General features: G+C 44.4%; 1 long non-coding RNA gene across 1 annotated transcript in view; it reads right to left on the minus strand.

Moving 5' to 3' along the window:
* The window catches only part of LOC140705580 (uncharacterized), a 44,651-nt gene extending 29,801 nt beyond the window's left edge, over nt 1–14,850 (minus strand). The window contains exons 1-4 of the long non-coding RNA XR_013543436.1: nt 14,483–14,850; nt 13,235–13,389; nt 8,894–9,045; nt 824–943 (exon numbers count right to left, since the gene is read on the minus strand). This is a non-coding gene — a long non-coding RNA (uncharacterized LOC140705580). The remainder of the gene's footprint in view (nt 1–823; nt 944–8,893; nt 9,046–13,234; nt 13,390–14,482) is intronic.
* Nucleotides 14,851–19,411: the final 4,561 nt, after the last annotated feature.

Raw genomic sequence — 19,411 nt, forward strand, 5'->3', positions numbered from 1 at the left:
CTAAACATGCATTGCAAGAAACAATAGAGAACATACCAAACTTTATAGGCAGACAAAAATGTAGAATTTCTCAGTGCTTTAGAGTAAGGTTTATAGCCAGAAATAGGTGAATATAGAATGCTTAGGAGCAAAGAGAGTTAGTTACTTGTGGCACAGTGGTTAAACTGCAGTACTGCAGCCAAAACTCTGCTCACAACCCAGGTTCAATCCCAGGTAGTTGGCTTGAGGTTCACTTAGCCTTCCATCCTTTTCTGGTCAGTAAAATGACTACCCACCTCACTGATAGGGGGGAGGGGGCAATGTGTAGCTTGCCTAATTAAGCTGTAAACTTCTTGAAACCGTATAGGGTAGTATATAAGCAGCACAATTTGCTCTCTCTCTCTCTCTCTCTCTCTCTCTCTCTCTCTTACTCTTGTCTCGACTTATTTTTTAGCAGCCATGGTGATGGACAAGATTGCAGAGCTCCCTATGGGTGGAAAGGCAGCATATAAATTAATACATTTAAATAAATGAATAGGAGTTATAGTCCAAAAAAATTGAATTTTCTCAATTTCAGATCATCAGCCCACTCAGAACTGCCTGTGATGAGTATCAGTGCTGAGATGAAAGCATGTATCTCAAGCAAGTTGCAAGTGTGGTCTTATAGAATGTTTTTAGACCTAGGCAGGTGAGTTATTTGTTTTCATCGCCGAGATAGAAGTTAAAAGGCATTACTTTTCATCCAGACAGCAAATTAATGTGAAGGCCTCACCTGTGTGGCATCATAAGCAGCCCTGAAGCCTCTCCAGGCAATTTGCAATTTACATTTCAATAATTCACTCACCTGTGAGTTACCAGAAGTTGCCTCATATTTTGTGACAGGGATGTGGCTGAGCTTCCTCGGACATCGCCACCGCCACCGCTCAACCTATTATGAAGTCAGCATAAATCAGCCTCACTGCTTCTGTCAAAACAAGAAAATGGAATTAATTCACACATGGAATCCCAAAAATGTTATTATGCTATTGCGGGATGCAGCCAAGGTCTTGTGGTCCACCCAGTGGTGAAACAGGAACACTGCTATGTTTTCTTTGTTCCTGTTCAATTAGATTTGCACAGGGAAATCTGCAGGTGTGTAGATTGCAGCTTAAAGCCATTGTCACTAGGAACTATCAACACTGTCTCCTTCTGAAACAAAGACCAAGATGGTACCCCCTCCTGTTCCATGAACAAATGTCAAAGGGACTGGCAGCATCCTCATGTTTGACAGAAGGGTCATGTGCCCTTTCAGAGGGATGCTGAAAAGGCGACAGAAGCAGCTGAGCATGGAGAGGTTCCTCACAAAGAGGCCGAGACAGGAAGAGGAACCTGCTGCTTCTACCAGCGGTGCCCAGTTGCCTTTTTCCTCCTCCAGGTCCTCCTAGAAGCCTTGAGGTCAAGGCTTAAAGCCTTCTCCCAGTTGACCATCATTCGGGCCATCACCAGAGAGACCCTCTGCAGCTCTGGGAACATAAAAGACCGCTGCTGTGATGTGGAGACAGTTCTGTCTGTCTCCAGTTTCCTGACTTAAAACACTGGTCCTGGTGGCTTAGAGACTTCAGCCTCATGGTTGTTGTGGGTTTTTCGGGCTCTTTGGCTGTATTCTGAAGGTTGTTCTTCCTAACGTTTTGCCAGTCTCTGTGGCCGGCATCTTCAGAGGACAGCACTCTGTGCTCTGGTGTAGTTGGCTTGGGAGTGCAGTATTTATGGCTGCAAGATAGGCTTTTCTCTTTTTCTGTAGATAGGTGATTAGTGTGTCTTGTTGTGGGTGTATTGTTGTGCTAAGGAGAAGAGATTATCTATCACTGGTAAGATACTGGAAAGACACAGGCTAATTTATGGAGGAACCCACAGGGCTCTCTCCTCCACTAGCTTCCTGTTGCTAGCTTCTGACATCTATGGCCTGAGATTCTTAATGCACTTTGCATCACAACAGGTCCTGCCCTGGTAGGACCAGTTCCTTGCCAGCACTTGGAGATACAGGAGCCAGTTTCAGGGATGGGCATTTACATCAGAAGCTAACTTAGACCAAGTTAGGCATACTGAAACCTTCCATTTGCAATGGTTCCACACAGAGAGAAAACAATGTTGTTCTCTTGTTTAGTCATTAAGTCCTGTCCGACTCTTCGTGACCCCATGGACCAGAGCACACCAGGCCCGCCTGCCTTCCACTGCCTCCCGGAGTTGGGTCAGATTCATGTTGGTCGCTTCGGTGACACTGGCCATCCATCTCATCCTGTGTCGTCCCCTTTTCCTCTTGCCTTCACACTTTCCTAACATCAAGGTCTTTTACAAGGAGTCTTCTCTTCTCATGAGATGGCCAAAGTATTGGAGCCTCAGCTTCAGGATCTGTCCTTCCAGTGAGCACTCAGGGTTGATTTCCTTTAGAATGGACAGGTTTGTTCTCCATGCAGTCCAGGGGACTCTCAAGAGTCTCCTCAAGCACCACAATTCAAAGGCATCAGTTCTTCTGCAGTCAGCTTTCTTTATGGCCCAGCTCTCACTTCCATACATCACTACAGGAAAAACCATAGCTTTGACTATGCGGACCTTTGATGGCAATCGAAAACCATGGATATAGAAAACCCTATACAGTATACAGCATAGTTGTTGGTTCTCTCTAGTGGCCAGTTCTGGTAATATATCTTGGAAACACATATTTCTGGCGGTTGTTATTTAATATTGTCAGGCAGTGGATAAATGAGACCATCTTGGAAACACATATTGGGTATTGATTGTGTGGATACAGTAGTCCTACTAAACTTGCTGTGTTCAGAAGAAAACAGAATTCTGTTCCTTTTTTTGGTCATGTTACCTGGGGGAATCATACTTTGGGCTAATTATGAGAAGACTTGCAGAAAAAGCCAATAATGCTGGGATAAGTGGAAGGTAGCAGGAAAAGAAGAAGACCAAATGTGAAGTTGATTGACTCCCCAAAGGAGCCAGAACCTTGTGTTTATGAAAGCTGAGAACTGCTGTTGAGAACAGGACATTTTGGAGGTCACCAATTCTTGGTTCATGAAAAGTTGGAGGAAACTTGACTTGTCCCCCAGCACCACCCTCTGGACATGGTAAGCCAGGAAGGAGCGGAACCACCATAAAAGAGTGCCCCCAATTCCCAACCCAGCGGCCTATCCAGAAGGACACCACGGTCGATGGTGTCGAAAGCCACTGAGAGGTCCAGGAGTATCAACAGGTTCACACTCCTCCTGTCTCTCTCCTGGGAAAGGTCATCATACAGGGCGACCAAGGCAGTCTCTGTACCAAAACCCAGCCTGAAACCTGATTGAAATGGATCCAGAAAATCCGTTTCATCCAGCAGCGCCTGGAGTTGCCTGGCCACAACCCACTCCAACACTTTGCCCAAATAAGGGAGGTTCGCCACTGGTCGGTAGTTAACCACCAACTTTCGGTCCAGGTTAGGCTTTTTAAGGAGTGGTCAAATTACCGCCTCTTTCAAGGTGGTAGGGAGCACTCCCTCTCTCAAAGAGGCGATCACGGACCCAAGTGCGAACCCCCCTGGCTGATCTTCCAATTAGCCAGGATGGGCAAGGGTCGAGCGGATTAGCGATCATTCATGGCCAATAGGGACCTGAGAAGATGTCCTATGATATAAGATAGATTGTAAACCTTTCAAGGACCTTAAGATGAATGGCACACATTTTCTCAAGCCCACCACTTTTGGCCCCAATTCAAACTTGGCATGCTGCTGCTCATTGTGGTGTTCTGCTCATATGTAAGCCGGCTTTTCAATTTCTCAGAACAAAAACTGTGAGAAGTGAGAAAATCTAAAGACAGCTGAAACATTCTGCACCAGAATGACAACAACAACAACAATAATAAATATACCCACAATGTAAATTCTGACTTACAGTGAGCCTTTCTAGGGTTTTCTAGGTTTGCCATTCCCTTGCCCCTTGTTTAGGGGGCACTGCATCTTGCCCAAGGCTACACAGGCTGGCTCTATTATTAGGAGGCACAGTGGGGAACCAACTTTCAACCTCTTGCTCTACCTAACTCATTGTGCTATCCAGCTAAACAAGTCACCAATAAAAATAATAATAGTTAAGATGATGATGATCATGATGATAACAATGAGGAGGAAGGGGAACAGCTTTTTTAGATTGAAAATGTATTCAATTTCACATTAATCTTTCACATTATTGACTCTCAGAAAAACAAAACGGAAGCAAAATATCTCTCTTTGTGTGTGTTTGTGTGTCTGTGTGTTTGTGTGTCTATGCTAAAACAATCCTTACAAAAGTAGAAACAGAGCATGAATAGGTAAAAGCAGTCTGAGGGGAATAATCTTCAGAGACTTTTTTGGTGTTGTTGTTGTTTTTTACCTTGTTTGGTTTCACCCTGTTGAATGCAATTATAATTTTAAAGTTGCAGATAAAGCTGCTGAACTCTGTGATAAATCTATGCCCCAGAGGGAGAATATCTGAAGCCTGAAAGGATGATCCCCCAAGCAGTCAGCTAAACTTTGGATGCAAGACACGGTTGACATGGCTGGAGAGATGACAGTGGCGGCAAGAGTTTTCTGAAAAGATTCTTGTCAACAGACAGTTCTCCCAGGACTAAAACGTTTTACTGACTCCTCAACTTCAGGACTGACTAACAAGTACATCTCTGTCTATTAGCCAGCCAGGGTTATCCCTGGGTAGTGTAGGTCAAAACATGTGGAGGCAAACAAGTTAAACTAAATCTGCACTAGAACAGTGCACTGGACTCAGAGAAATGCAGCTCCTTTGATTGGAACGGATTCACATAAGGTCCAGATTGCAGCAGAATACCCCGATTTAGTTCTGGAGCAAAACAGTGTGAATTTACAAACTGGTTTGCGTCCAGAGCAATAATCAGATTGGATGAGGTGCAAATCAATTGGGCCTTTTTCTCCTCCACAGTTTGCTTTCTTTTCTCTTCCTTTTCTTTATTGAAAGAAGCAAAGTGTAAAAGGTGCTGAGTTAGAATGCAAAGCACTGAAGCAAGCTATCTGAAAGTCAGCAGGTTCCTCCCCCTCTTGATCTCGTGCCTCCAAACCCATACCCATAAGTTTACATCAACAACAACAAAAAAGGTTCCCGTTTTGGTTTTCCAGTGGAAGCCAAAGGAACGCTTCCAAATCAACAAAGAAATCGGGCACTGATCAAACAGAGAGGGGAAGAGATTCAGCCATTGACTGAATCAAAATTAGAGATGGTCACAAACCACCCATTCAGTGCTTCATGCTGGCTCATTTACTGGCCAAAGAGCCCTTCCGCCGCTTCCTAGCCCCATCTGCCCTGGTGAGTGCCCTGGATTACCTACCTCACCTCCTCCAGGGGCTGCCCCTGAGTGAGTGCCTGCCAGAGGAAATGAGGTTATAAAGCACCAGACACCTGCTTGGCCAGTAAACAAACAGGCAGAAAGCACCAAACCTGTGGTTTGTGCCCATCTCTAATTGGGATTCATTTTGGAGCCCTGAATTAGCCTCCAAATCAGAGCGAAGGACCTGTCTACAATTTCACCAGGGGATGGTGGTCCTACATATAAAGCCAGAGGCTCTGCCGCAGATCTGTGATCCTTCTCTCTTAAATATAAGAAGCCTTGTTCTACTGAGCCAGGCCACTACATTGTCTAAATCAGTGGTTCTTAACCTTTGTTACTCGGATGCTTTTGAACTGCAACTCCCAGAAACCCCAGTCAGGACAGCTGGTGGTGAAGGCTTCTGGGAGTTGCAGTCCAAAACTCCTGAGTAACCCAAGGTTAAGAACCAGTGGTCTAAATCACTAGTCCCTCCACGGAACAAGAGCCGGGGAGATAAATGCATTTCCAGCTCTCCTTGTTGGTTTGGGGAGGGTTGGCTTAGGGGAGGCTCTAGTCTCCTGCCCCCATATGAAAGCTGCTGATCCTGGACATAGCCAGGAGCTGAAAAGAGCTACAGTACATATATGTTGCCACATTTAGACCATAGTCTGCATTTTGCCAACAACTGCTCTAGTATTTCAGGAAGCGTTGAAGATGCCAGGGACTGACCATGCATTGTTCTGCATGGAATATGTGTGTCTATTATTGAGTTCCTGGACTCTTCCCCCTATCAAAGAGCTCACAAAAATTACAAAGGGGAAGTTTCACCTTAAAGATACCTTCTTCCTTTCTCTCAGATGCCTGATATGCATCATCTGAAACCCGGAATTGTGCTTCTTGTTGTAGAATGAGATGCAAATCTTCAGCGACACCAGTCATTCAGAGTGAAAGCTGCTTGCAATTAAGCAACTGAAGTTTCTTTCAGCAGGTAGGAGTCTTGCTGTCATTATAACCTTCTTCCAACTGAGGCAGTTTACTTCTACGCCTCAGTGGGTGAAGCTCCACAGTGAAGGAAATGTGGATTCTCTTGCATTCTCTTGCTGTGAAGTCGTGTGGAGGGATTCAGTTCTCTTCAATTTAAATGGCCACACAGGGACAGGAGGAAAACCTTCTAATTGCAGTTCTATTGCAGTTCTGCAGGAGCACCTGTAGGTGGTGCAGTTCAAGGGAACAGCCTAAAGAAGGCTTTCTTTCCTCAGTTACCCATTTCCTCTTCTTATCTTACTGACAGGAGAGCTCCTTAAACTTTAAACAAAAAACAAACAGACAAACAGGAGTTCAGCCCACACAGGCAAATAATTCTTTTTTTAATTGTAGTCCTGCAACTTTTGGAGGCTTGTTTATTAAGGTGGTTTATAATCATCACCATCATCATCATCTTAGAACTGCAGAGATGGAAGGGGCCCTATGAATCATCGAGTCCAGTCCATGTCAAGGAGGCACAGTGGGGGGTTGAACTCCCAACCTCTGTCTCCACATTTTTCCACAACGAGGGGACTTGAGGCAACTAGTGATGGAGAAGTTTAAACCAGCTGGACATGCAAGTACCTGCTATGCAGGGTTGGTATGAACTGGCCTCAAAACGCAGAGCTCTGTTTTCATTGGGCCTTTATTTCTGTTTCAGAACATAGAAAAGGAGCAACGCAAGGGAACTCAACCCTCCAAATCAATTCTCCACAACGTCATTGTCTTCGGTCTGAAATTACCGGTCTCCTTGCCAGTAATGGGAATAACAGCTGCAGAATGAGTCCCCCGGGGGCCTTTAACGATTTATTGAAGGGTCACTGGAACACTTCAGTTTAGCGGTTGAAATACTCATTGTTAATTCCCTTGATTCCAACCAGCTGTAATTAAGCTCTTTAATATGCATGAGAATGGATGGAAGGCTGGCCAACAGAGACTTTGTGAGGGCCACAGAACTCAAAACTATTTTTCTGGCTTCATCCTAAAATGAGTAATCTGGATCATCTTTTTAAATGCCCCTGCTCTCTTTCAGCTTCTACTACCAAGCTGGTTCGTCTAGCATCCGTGGTATAGAATGAGCCACAGCTGGTCTCCAGGTCTTTGTATTTTTCTGTATGAATAGGGTTGTAGATTATTCCTGTTTCTGTTTCAGTGTGGTTCTCTTAACGTCCCCTGCATTTCCTTCTCATTCTTGTTTCACATCCCATTATAAAACTTTGTGGTGTTTGGGCTCCCCTGCTGATTCTGCATATGAATCCAGGTCTACTTCACCATAACCCGCCAAAAAGCTGGTGTAAATGGGACAACAAGGTCTGTCGTTGAAGGTTCTGTTACTATTCCACAGTAACAATCTGACTGATGAGGCATCCTTCAGTCTCGAGAGACTATGGTAACATGCTCTGTATGGAGGACTTGGAACAGCGTCTAGTGTGGCTGAGAAGGCCAATTCGAGAGTGACCATCCCTTCCACACTGAAGACAAATCCAATCTGTCCCCTGTCCAGCTCCCTGATTTTGTTGGTTTCGGAACTGCCTCTTTGCCTCGGCCTGCTGGACAAGGGTCTCTTCAAATTGGGAGAGGCCGTGATGCACCGCCTGCCTCTAGGCTGAACCCTCAGATGTCAGGGTTTCCCATCTGTTGCGATCCATTCCTAAGGCCTTCAGATCCTGCTTGCAGATATCCTTGTATCACAGCTGAACCTTCTCTGTGTTCTGGTGCTCACCTTCAACCGGTCCTTCCTGTATCCAATGTTCCTCAGGTGACGACAAGGCCTGAATCACCAGTGTCCTTTGTTATCTGGGTTTCTCCATCTATTCCATTCTTTCTCTGGCCACCCTTCAGAGGCGAGCTGCAGAGAAACAACGGGCTTCCCGATTCCCACTCCCAACCCCGGTGGCTTTCTACAGACTAGAACTGAAGCTTGTGGTTGGATAGAGCTCTCTTTTTCTCACCCCAAAATGAAAAAGCCGACACTTCTTTTAAAAAAACAACAGCTGCCTACAACTTAATTAATTCTGAAACGACTGGAAAGTAAACAGAAAAGGGAGCCTAATTAAAGGGGAGCCAGAGACAAACAAAGTCTCCACAAATCCCTGTGGCACACAGTTCAGCTGTTCCTCCTAGTTCCTTGGGATTGCCTTGGAGGATGGCAGTTGACCAGCGAGCGAGGAAGCACAGGCTCAAGAAACCACCTCCCTGAGGTTTGTCATGGCCTGTTTCTTGGATGTGCGCCGTAAGAGACACACTGACACCTCAACGCATCGAGGACTTTCCCTGTGGGGGCTGAGAACTGACATCTTCTCTTACTGAGCACATTCGGCTGATTGGACACTGGGCACATTTGATCAGCTGGTTATTATTATACTTATTAATAATAAAGGTAAAGGTTCCCGTTGACATTTAGTCCAGTCGTGTCCGACTCTAGGGTACAGTGCTCATCCCCATCTCCAAGCCGTAGAGCCAACATTTGTCCGTAGACAGTTTCCGTGGCCACGTGGCCAGCGCAACTAGACACAGAATGCCGTTACCTTCCCACCAAGGTGGTATCTATTTATCTACTCACATTTTTACATGTTTTCGAACTGCTAGGTTGGCAGGAGCTGGGACGAGCGATGGGAGCTCCCTCCGTCATGTGGATTCGATCTTACGACGGCTGGTCTTCTGACCTTGCAGCACAGAGGCTTCTGCGGTTTGACCCGCAGCGCCACCATGTCCCTTAAATAATAATAAATTATTATTAAATGAATAATAAATGGTTATTTATTATTATATTATATTATATTATATTATATTATATTATATTATATTATATTATATTATATTATATTATATTACATTATATTACATTACATTACATTACATTATAAATTAATAATTATGAAGGTATTATTCACTTCTTAAAGTACAAGGTCCAGAACTGGATGCATCTAGAGTACTGTGCCCAGTTCTGGACACCGCACTTCAAGAAGGATGCCAACAGACTGGAGGACACTAAGGATGATGGGGACTGGAAGCCAAGCCTTATGAGGAAAGACTGAAAGAACTGGGCCTGCTTAGCATGGGGTTTGAATCTGCTGTTGAGTTTAGTCCAGACTTTAAAAGAACTATCCAACATGCTGAACCTAGATAGGGCTCAGCTGCTTGAAGAGCTGCTGTAAAGTTCTGGTTCAAACCCAGAGTGGATCCTGCCCCCCACCGCCACCCCACCGCCGCCGCCTCTTTGAAACTGGACTCAATATCCTCTACTCCTTGACACCCAGTTTTGGGACCAGGGCAAGATATAAACCAAATAAATAAGTCATGAGGGCAATGACAGCTTAACCATTCTTTTTATGCATTATTAGACTCAGCAGTCAATGTGGACGCAGGGCTGGTAACAATGAAGTGAGAGCACAGCATAAAGGTCGGTCGAATGCTGCAGCAAAGTGGACAGATTATGCTGAGCCATTGCAGCATTTTAAAAAGAGTAAAATCCATCTACTGCAGCAGAAGCCTTAATGGAGCTGAAGCACAAAAGGGTGAGGAATGGATGAAATCCATATTTCCCCCTCCCCTTCCACTCCCCTCTCAGGCAGCGGTGTGCTCAAAGGAAACACTTTTCTTCTTCAAAATAGGTAGAAACATTGTTTTTAGACTAAGGCCACTCCAGTGTTCAAGTCTTGGAGGCTGAGCCTATGGATACCAGCATGTTGGCTTTTTCCTGTTCAGAAGACAGTCGGGCAATCGGAAGACAGATTCATTTTGCTCCTAGGTAGCACAAAGGAATGGGGCACCCTGCTAGTTGGTCCATCATCCTAGCAACAGAAACCTTGTCCAAACATTCTGTGAGGAAGTGATGTTTTCCAAGCTCCAGAAAAGAAGGGGAAAAACTAGCAAAAAGGAACCAGATAGCCTGAGAATGTTGCAATTCTATTAGGACTGTATGTCCCCTTCAGTAAGTTATAACCTTCCTATCCACATGATCAATATCCACTGATTCACTCATCTGCTGCCTGAAAATCCTAAATAAAAAACCCCAGAAATACATATTTATACGTATTTCCAGGGAGTATTTTCAAGAAGTGGCCACTAGAGGGGGTGGAGACCATGCAATGTATAACATTTGCTACTTCCACATTTTTCAGCATCCACAGGGGGTTCTGTTCCAGCCCCCCTGCAGATACTGTTGTCCTACTATATTTGCATTTGTCTTCCTGGCATCTGCAACAGTTGAAAGGGAAGTAAAGGGGGCTGCTCATCAGTATGAAAGCAAAATGTGAGAAGATGCAGCAGGAATCATGATGTTAAGGCAAAAATAATACTTCTCTGAGACTTAAAGTTGATAAGATACACCTGAAAAAATTCCTGCCACGTTCTTATATCAATGCCTTTAAAAATAACTTTTGGAAGTAACTTATTGTTCTTTGTAACTTGGGTGACTTCATAATTACCTTGCTTGATAACACAAAAGTAACTGTAAACTGTAACTAGCTCTTTGTTATTAATAACTAATATTTCCTAACTGATTACTTCCAGATTTGCATTGAAACTTTATACCTCTGCTCTGAACTGAATTGAAGTGGCTAGTACTTCTAAAAAAATCAGTTCTCAAATTTCACCCCTACATATGTGTAATACTCTGTTCTGCCTATGCACACTAATTTGCAACAGACCTTGCACATTTATGACTTTAGTGGGTCTTCCAGCAATCGTTGTAAAGTAAGCCATCATGAGTCAAACCCCACTTTCCCATTAGGAGCAACGTTAAAAGAGGGTTTCTGGATAATTGTCAAGCCTATGATTTTGCAATGTACAAGAATAAAAGGCCCTTATAGGAAATGTTCTTGTGCTGTTTATCTCACACCCTCTTGCTTGTCTCGTCCATATTTTTCCCATTACACCACCCTTTCCTCTCTCTCTCTCTCTCTCTCCATCCTGAGCCATTCTGATGGCACTTCCAGTTTCTCCACACGCTGTTCCCCTTGGCCCTCTGACATCCATTGTCAACTCTGCTGTTGGGCTCTGTGATGTTAGTGCACCAGCGGCAGAGGTTCTGAAACAGATTATTATATGATTCTGGGGACGGCCTTTTGGGTGACTTAGAAGAGATTACACATGGGGCAGGATCACTAAGTAAAGCCCTAACTGTGTTGAAGCTATCTCAAGGATTGCGTCTCCCTTTATACGCCTGCCTGGGTGTTAAGATCATCAGGGAAGGCCTTTCTCTCAGTTCCACCACCCTCACAGGTGTGTTCAGGAGGGAGACATGGAAGAGGGCATTTTTCCCTGACTGTGGAACTCCCTCCCACTGGAGGCCAGGTTGGTCCCGTCTTTGCTGTCCTTCTACAAGCAGGCAAAGACCTTTCTTTTCAGGCAAGCTTTCTTCAGTCACAGACTGTCTGGGAGACAATAAATCGTCTGGTTTATATTTTGTTGCTTCTAAATCTGTTTTTTTGAAATGCTTTTAACCAATGTTTTTAATATAACATTAGTAATTTTTCTTTAATATTTGAACAATTTACTCTTTTGAGTTTTTATGATTGTGTTTCTAATGATATAAGCTGCCTTTGGATTCTTTTTTTTAGGAGAAAGGTGTAGTGGTTGGACGCAGTGATCCACAGGGTCCCTTCCAGCTATACAGTTCTAAGATTATCCTATGAAAATATTTTAAATAAAAATAACTAAAACACAAAACTTCACACCTCTACCTCACATTGTGTTTTACACTGTGTGGTGGGTGTTGGAGAGCTTATTTCATTTCACTGGATAAAAACTAGAGAACATCTGATCACAAATATTAATGTTCTATCCTCCATACATAGTAGTGAAAATCTTTTGCTATCTGTTTTATTCTCTCCTCTCTCTCTCATCCCTTCCAAGTCTCTGCTTTGGAGGTTTCTCTTAATTCTTCTCACATCTACTGCCCGTTGAACAAACCAACAGAATCTACTGAGGACTCTCATGTGTTGAGGTCAGGCAAGTCATTTTTTAAAAAATTACTCTATGCACTATTTCTCGTTCTTTTGCAAGGCAAAAGGAAGCCAACTTCCGATTTCAAACTGAAACAAAATGTGGAGACACAGCGCCACTCTGTGGGAGCCTGCAGCGAAGCTGTAGGTTGGAGTGATGCTGGAAGAGGAATGAACGCAGCCTGAAGTGAACACACTCAATTTTGCTCACCCTGAGCACACACAAAACCTTGTATCCACTTGCACACCAAAGGCAACCCTACAGAATTTTGCAATGCAGTCTTCAGCTGCAAAAAGGCACATAAAGAAGCTGCATATAAAGAAAAGCATGCATTAAAACATGTGGAGTGTCAAATGATGGCAATGGATTCAACAGCAAAGCTGGGGGTAGTACAACGCACTTATGTAGGGAATATTATCTTGAAGCAATTAGAACTCCCTATTAGCAGATGCTAATAGCTTTCTGCAGTCTATAAAAATGGAGGCATTGTCTCACGCTGCCCCTTGCCTTAAAAAATATATATATTGACAAAGCATTTGTGTGTGTGTGTGTTTGTGTGTGTGTGTGTCTCCATAATGTGAATTAGCCTGTTGAATTCCACCCAAAGAGAGGCTGGGATAGTGACAAAGACTTGGAGGTAAAAGCTGGGTTTTCTATGGAGGGAGAAAGTCTAGAAAAAGGCTGCAAGCAGAAGGTGCTCTGAACCTGCTCTGCCTTCTAGGCTGACCTTCATAACAGCTATCCAAGGTACATCTAGTGTTGTGTAGTGGGCAGAGTGACAGACTAGGACTGACTGGAGTTCAAATCCCCGTTCAGCAATAGAAACTCACCAGGTTGTGGAACAGGTAGACCACTCCTTAAATATCTCACTTCCCTTGAAAACCCTGTGAGGGTCTCCCTAAGTTGGTTCCAATTTGATGGCACTGAACAACAACATCCAAAGCACTGGGCTTACTTTGCTGATGGAATCCTGGTCCTTGGAGAGCTGCTGTAAAGTTTGAACAGTTGAGTCAGCAACACCCCACCAACGTGGAGCCATCCTTCTCCACTGTCTGCAGGAACTGGATCTATGGAGCACCAGCATGGTGTAGGCCCAAGGTCCTTTGCTGCCTGAGACAACAGGTACGAAGAGATCAATATATTTCACAGACTGAAGCAAACTGGCCTGGCCTGTGAGTCTTACTTCAGCCCTGGCAATAGGAGAGTGCCCTTCACAGCCCAGAAAACTAGTTTAGAAGGTGCGAAACTAAACCACTGCTAGGTGTGGTACATACAGCTCGGTCTCCCATATGAGAGAAACACCCAGTGGAATTAGAAGAAAGCTAGCTTTGGTTTATTCTCAACAATTCCATTAGACATTTCTAAGAATACACACCAAATATGTAAAACATATAGGTAAAGGTAAAGGTCCCCCTTGACATTATGTCCGACTCTAGGGCGTGGTGCTCATCCCCGTTTCCAAGCCATAGAGCAAGCATTTTGTCCGAAGACAGTTTCCGTGGTCACATGGCCAGCGCGACTTAGACACAGAACGCTGTTACCTTCCCACCAAGGTGGTACCTATTTATCTACTTGCATTTACATGCTTTCAAACTGCTAGGTTGGCAGGAACTGGGACGAGTGATGGGAGCTCCCTCCATCGCGTGGATTCGATCTTACGACTGCTGGTCTTCTGACCTTGCAACACAGAGGCTTCTGCGGCTTAACCCACAGCACCACCACGTCCCTGTAAAACATATACTCAGAAACAAAATTCAGGGAATAGAACGAATATGTGGGTTGGACAAATAAGGACAGCCACTTGAAGCTCAGTTGGCCCAGGGCTAATCCATGGCATTGTATTTGCCGAGACAGAGGAGGAAATTGTGCCTGGTTTACCCAAGTCAAGTCCTTAGCAACCCAAGCTTGCCAAGGTATTTGGGCACGTGAGGTAGACATTCTCATAAGCACATACTCCTGCCTCTGACATTAAAATGGTGACATTAAAGTACAAATGGGTTGCCATTCCATTACACCCAAAAGCTTCTTGCTACATCTGCCACCTTACTCTGCATAATAGTATCTCCAGTCTTCATTGGGTCCTCATTTGGGGAGAACAAAGGTGATGGTCTCTCCCCCCCCCCCCAATAATCTAATGGACTGTCTTTCCCCCATACAGAAATCATTTCAGCTCAACCACAACTATATTGGAATAGCTTTTCACCTCATTGTTGTTAATGTCTAAGCTTCGTTGTTGAGAACAAACCCCTTTCTTCTCTTTGGCTTCTCAGGCCGTCTGCTTTTGCTGACGGAAGGTCTGCTAGTCCGGCCAAAATTCCTCAAGAGAAATTTCCCTCGTACCTTTCCCCCACTCCTCAGGCCCTGAGAGGAAAATGCTGTGACTCATTTTCCTGCTTGGCCACAAAAGACTGGAGAGAGGGAGGGGACAGGAATTTGGGGGGGGGAGAGGGAAGGGCTGGATTGAAAACTTCCTGTACAGACAAAGAAACGAAGTGTTGCTATGAGGAACCCTGCCAAGAGTTAAACCCCCTAAATCACAGTGAAATTGCCAGAAGTCAGCTGGCATGGAGAACCAGCTGTTCGGAGTGCCGAGGCCCGGCCACAACAGTGAGAATTTGGTGAAAGTGAGATGAATACAGGGAAAATGGCTCTGTCTATTGACCACCACTGGTCTCAACACACACACACCCTCTCTCTCTGTCTCTCTGTCTCTGTCTCTGTCTCTCCCTCTCTCTCTCTCTCTCTCTCTCTCTCTCTCTCTCTCACACACACACACACACACAGTTGTTTTCAAGATTCCGAAAGATTTTTCTCAGAGCCCACATTAATCATCAAAATATTTCCATGGCTAAGCGTTGTCAGGAGATTTACTGTCCCGTATTTATCAGTTCTGAACTGGTATGTTCTTTTTAAATTATGGGATAAAGCAGCCTTTTGGGGGGGGGGGGGAAATAGCAAGTGGCGTGGAGCAGCCAAATCTGGAAGTCCTGTGGCCTTATCTGTTTAAGCCAGGTTTTCGACACTAGGGTTTAACTTGAAAAACCCTGAGGGATTTTAGCACACATTAAGGATTGTCCAGACAGGCACTGGAGTAACATTTAAATTTTCTTTCAGCCACGAGGCTAACTGGGTCGCACTCTCACGGTGTCCGTACCTCACAATGTTGAGTACCTCTCAGAGTTGTTGCAACCACAAGATTCGAGGCGGGGGGTTCAGCAACACAGTATCTGAAATCCTTCGGGTTACACAAACAGCATAACTTTTAGAGGTGAATCGTTGTGAGTTAAGAATATCTCTAGAGATGTTACCTGTTTCACACCGACTCAGAATGCAACATAAACGGTCTGCCGAGATTTCTCAACTCATGACAACCCACTTCCAAATTTTACGCTGCTTGCGTAACTCTGCAGCAGGAGTTCAGCCAGTGTATGCAACTGCAAGTTAACAAGTTTATGTGCAATGTATGCTTATACCAGTTTGACACAACTTTAAACTGTCATGGCTTCATCCTAAGGAATTCTGGGAACTGGCTGGGTGTTGTTATGATGTGCCATCAAGTTACTTTTGAACGCCATCAACTGTAATAGAGTTTTCAAAATATGTGAGAGATTCAAGAAGTGATTTACCACTAGAACCCACAATGAGTTTCTGTGGCTAAACAGGTATTTGAAATTTGGTCTCTTGAATCCTAGTCCAACACTCCAACCACTACACCACACTGTACCTCACTTTCCTTTCTGGGAAACTCTAGTCCACTCCCTGGATTGACAGGAGAGACTCCCAAGTGCTCCACCAAACTAAGACTACCAGGATTCTGTAGGGTGGAGACATGACCATTAATGACTCAGGTATCATGCTGAGGCACTTGTGGTGTTTTCAGGGCAAATGCACCTGTAGCCACCATCTCCAGTTGCAGAACGGCTCCATCTTGCTGAGCTGGTGCACTGTCTCTAACAATGGCAGTGGTCGTGGAGGTGGCAGCAGTATTAGGACCAGGTAGGGAAACAACAGGGGCAATAGAAAGGAGTCAGGGCATGTGGTCCTCCCTGGAACAAACACAAAAAACAAACCACGAACCACTTCATTTTTCAGAGGTTTCATGGTGGCTCGTGGTTCGTGGTTCGTAGCCGCGAACCACGAACCATCACGAACCACCAGTTTTTCAGTTTGTATCCATCTCCATTTAAGACAGATCAATCAAATCTTGAAGAAACTAAGGGATGGTGACAAAAAAGTACATTTTGACCTTTGAGTTATATCCTGTTGCCTCCTCTTTTTTAACTAGGTTGTGACCTCTTCCTGTTTTACAAGGAAAGGTGAAACACTGGATATCCCTCCAACTTGAGGGCATAGAGTTTTTTAGAAAAATGCTGAGGGACAAAAGGAGGAGACAATGACCAACCTTTATTTCTTCTTTATGTCTAGCAACTGATCTGAATGTGAAAGAAGCAAACCTAGCTGGGCTAGTTCCCCACCCCCGTGTCCTTTGACATATCCTTTGAGGAAAGCGAGATATAAATATAATTAAGAAAATTATAGCTTAATCAGCACCCCGGGCTTGGATCCAAAGTATGTTGTTAGAAGACTGACATTGGGTAATATTCATGGGGTGGCTGGCTGGGTGGGAACCTCACCAAATGCGTCTAAAGAGAGATTTCATCTTCTGCTGGCAGGGCATTCCTGTGGCTGAGTTAATATCTGGGAGGAATTTAACAGAGGCATCCTATAAAACCCCTCTTGGGATCTTAGTGCCCAAGAAGCTGCCAAGATACATCGTTCTGTGTATCACCATTACCGCCCTGGAGGCACTGCCTTAAGCAATGCCATATGAAATTGCGTCTGGGAATCTACTGGCATTTTGTTTGGGAGAAACAATAAAAATCCACCTGCCAAAAGATTTAAGAAGAATACCAGGGCTGAGCTGTAGCTGCATACTGTTTGCTACTGGGGCACATTATGAGCTTCTTGCAGAAAGAACGTTCCCAAATACTGCCCAAGCAGTGCTAGGTTTTGGGGGAAAACAGCTACAGGCAGACATGGGAAAAGGTAAATATCCTCAGAGGAACTTCTGGGGTCTCTGGAAAGTACGATTTCTTCCCTGAAAACTGAAATGGGGCAGTCCTAACAATGGCATCCTTCCCTACCTATGGAACATAGGGGAGGGAAACCCAATGACCCCATGGGAACTTGCAGCTTCTCCATTGCATCCCTTCGCTTCTCCATTTCATCTTTTTCCTTCTTGTCTCGTCTTGTTTCAAAGGGGAGTCTGAAACCCTTTTACTGCCAGCATTGGCCAAAAGTAGCCATCAAAAGAGTTTTATACATCCGCACAATTGAAGGCAAGGAACCTGTTGGCGGACTTTCAAAACAGCTGCCAGACATTGAGTTGAGGAGTCTTCAGGAAACGTGGCAAATTTAGAAGGGGATCAAGAAACTTGAAAAACATGGATGGCTTCCATGGCAGACCACATGTCTCATCTGCTAAGGCTGATACAAAAACTGGGAATCCTCTTAGACAGTGATGACCAGGAGTCCTCTAGCACATTAATGACAAACAAGTTCTATTTGGAAGAAGCTTTCCAGTGGCTTGGAACCCACTTTTTCAGATGCACCGATACTATGAAGCCACAAATTATCTATCATCTAACTGTAGATTGGATGGCTACAACATGTTGGGCATGGGATTCCACAGGAGAGTTCCTGGAAAATACTAGTTAGCTCTCAAAATAGCCAATACATTACTAAGTGGGCCACTCTGTGGTGAATATGTTTTGCCAATACTTAAAATGTTGCACTTAGATTCTGCTTAGGCGTTCTGACATATACATTAATGTACACCCAATGTCTTCTTGTCCAAGAGGAGAAATGTTCCTGGAAAGATGTAAGAGGCAGCAACTGGATGGGCTGGCTACCTCTTACAAATGTTTTCAAATTCTGGGACTCGGTTTATGCTCCTTTTCATTTGGGTAACAGTGGAGCTGTTTTTTCTTTCTACATCATGAGCACCTTTTGCCTCCAGTGGAAAAGGCTGATGTGATGAGATAGATCATGAGAAAGATCTCATCATTGCTGAAGAACTGTTGCAGAGGATCCAACATCTGGTTGCTCAGATCAACATTTTAAATTGGTCCAAAACAGCTCCCTGCAAACCTACTTGGAAGAGCTGTCAAGAGCTGAATGGAAAGCCAGTCTTCTTGTTGAACCCGGGGAGACACTGTGGCCATTTTAGAATTCAAGCAGGCAATTTTAAGAATACATAATTAAATGCTACCAGTGCTGGCTCAGTCATTAGGCAGAGTGAGGAAGGTACCTTTGACAGCAACATTTGAGTGCCATGAAAGAGCAAGAAATTGTTTTTCCCCCCATTCATTCATTCATTCATTCATTCATTCATTCATTCATTCATTCATTCATTCATTCATTGTTGCTGCTGTTGTTTTTAACGGCCAGGTTAAAAAGTGGGAGTTGTGGGATTTTCTGCCCCAGGTACAAAAAATAACTCCATAATTCTTCATTTCAGGAGTCCTACCTGGCAGACAGATACTTTGTAGATACCTGAATATGACTCAAATGGGAGAAAGGGCTCTCCTGGAAGGCTTTCAGACTTAGCTAGGCTTAGCTCTGCCTAAGCTTCCTGTTCTTGTCCCAGTGCCAGCTGGGAGCTTTTTTCCTGCACACAAAGCTCGGCAGAGCTAGGCCTAGCTAAGGCTCAGAACCTTCCAGTTGAAGTATTTTTTTGAGAGGGACCACATTCCCATTGTGCCTTGACAGGGGCTGGACTCGTTGGTACACAGGGTCCCTCCAATTCTACAGTTCTAAGATGCTGATTAAGAGATGGGGACGAATATAAAAAAGGATCGTTTTTTCTGACAAATATAGCCGATTTGTTAAATATTCATTGATCCATATTTGTGGGTTCCAGAGACCCCCACAAATACAAAGGGACAAATATTTACCCGTTTTTATTCATCCTTTGTATTAAAAACAAAACAAAAAACTATTCTGCTTACCAGCTGCTGATCAGCCAGTTGGTGGCAGAAAGGCAGCCACCACCCCACAGCCACCCAATACCACAGCCTACCGACCCCCTTCCTTTCCCTATCTTAGGCCCCACCCCACCCCACCCCCACCC

The sequence above is a fragment of the Pogona vitticeps genome, chromosome 3, assembly GCF_051106095.1.
Source record: "Pogona vitticeps strain Pit_001003342236 chromosome 3, PviZW2.1, whole genome shotgun sequence".
NCBI lineage: Eukaryota > Metazoa > Chordata > Lepidosauria > Squamata > Agamidae > Pogona > Pogona vitticeps.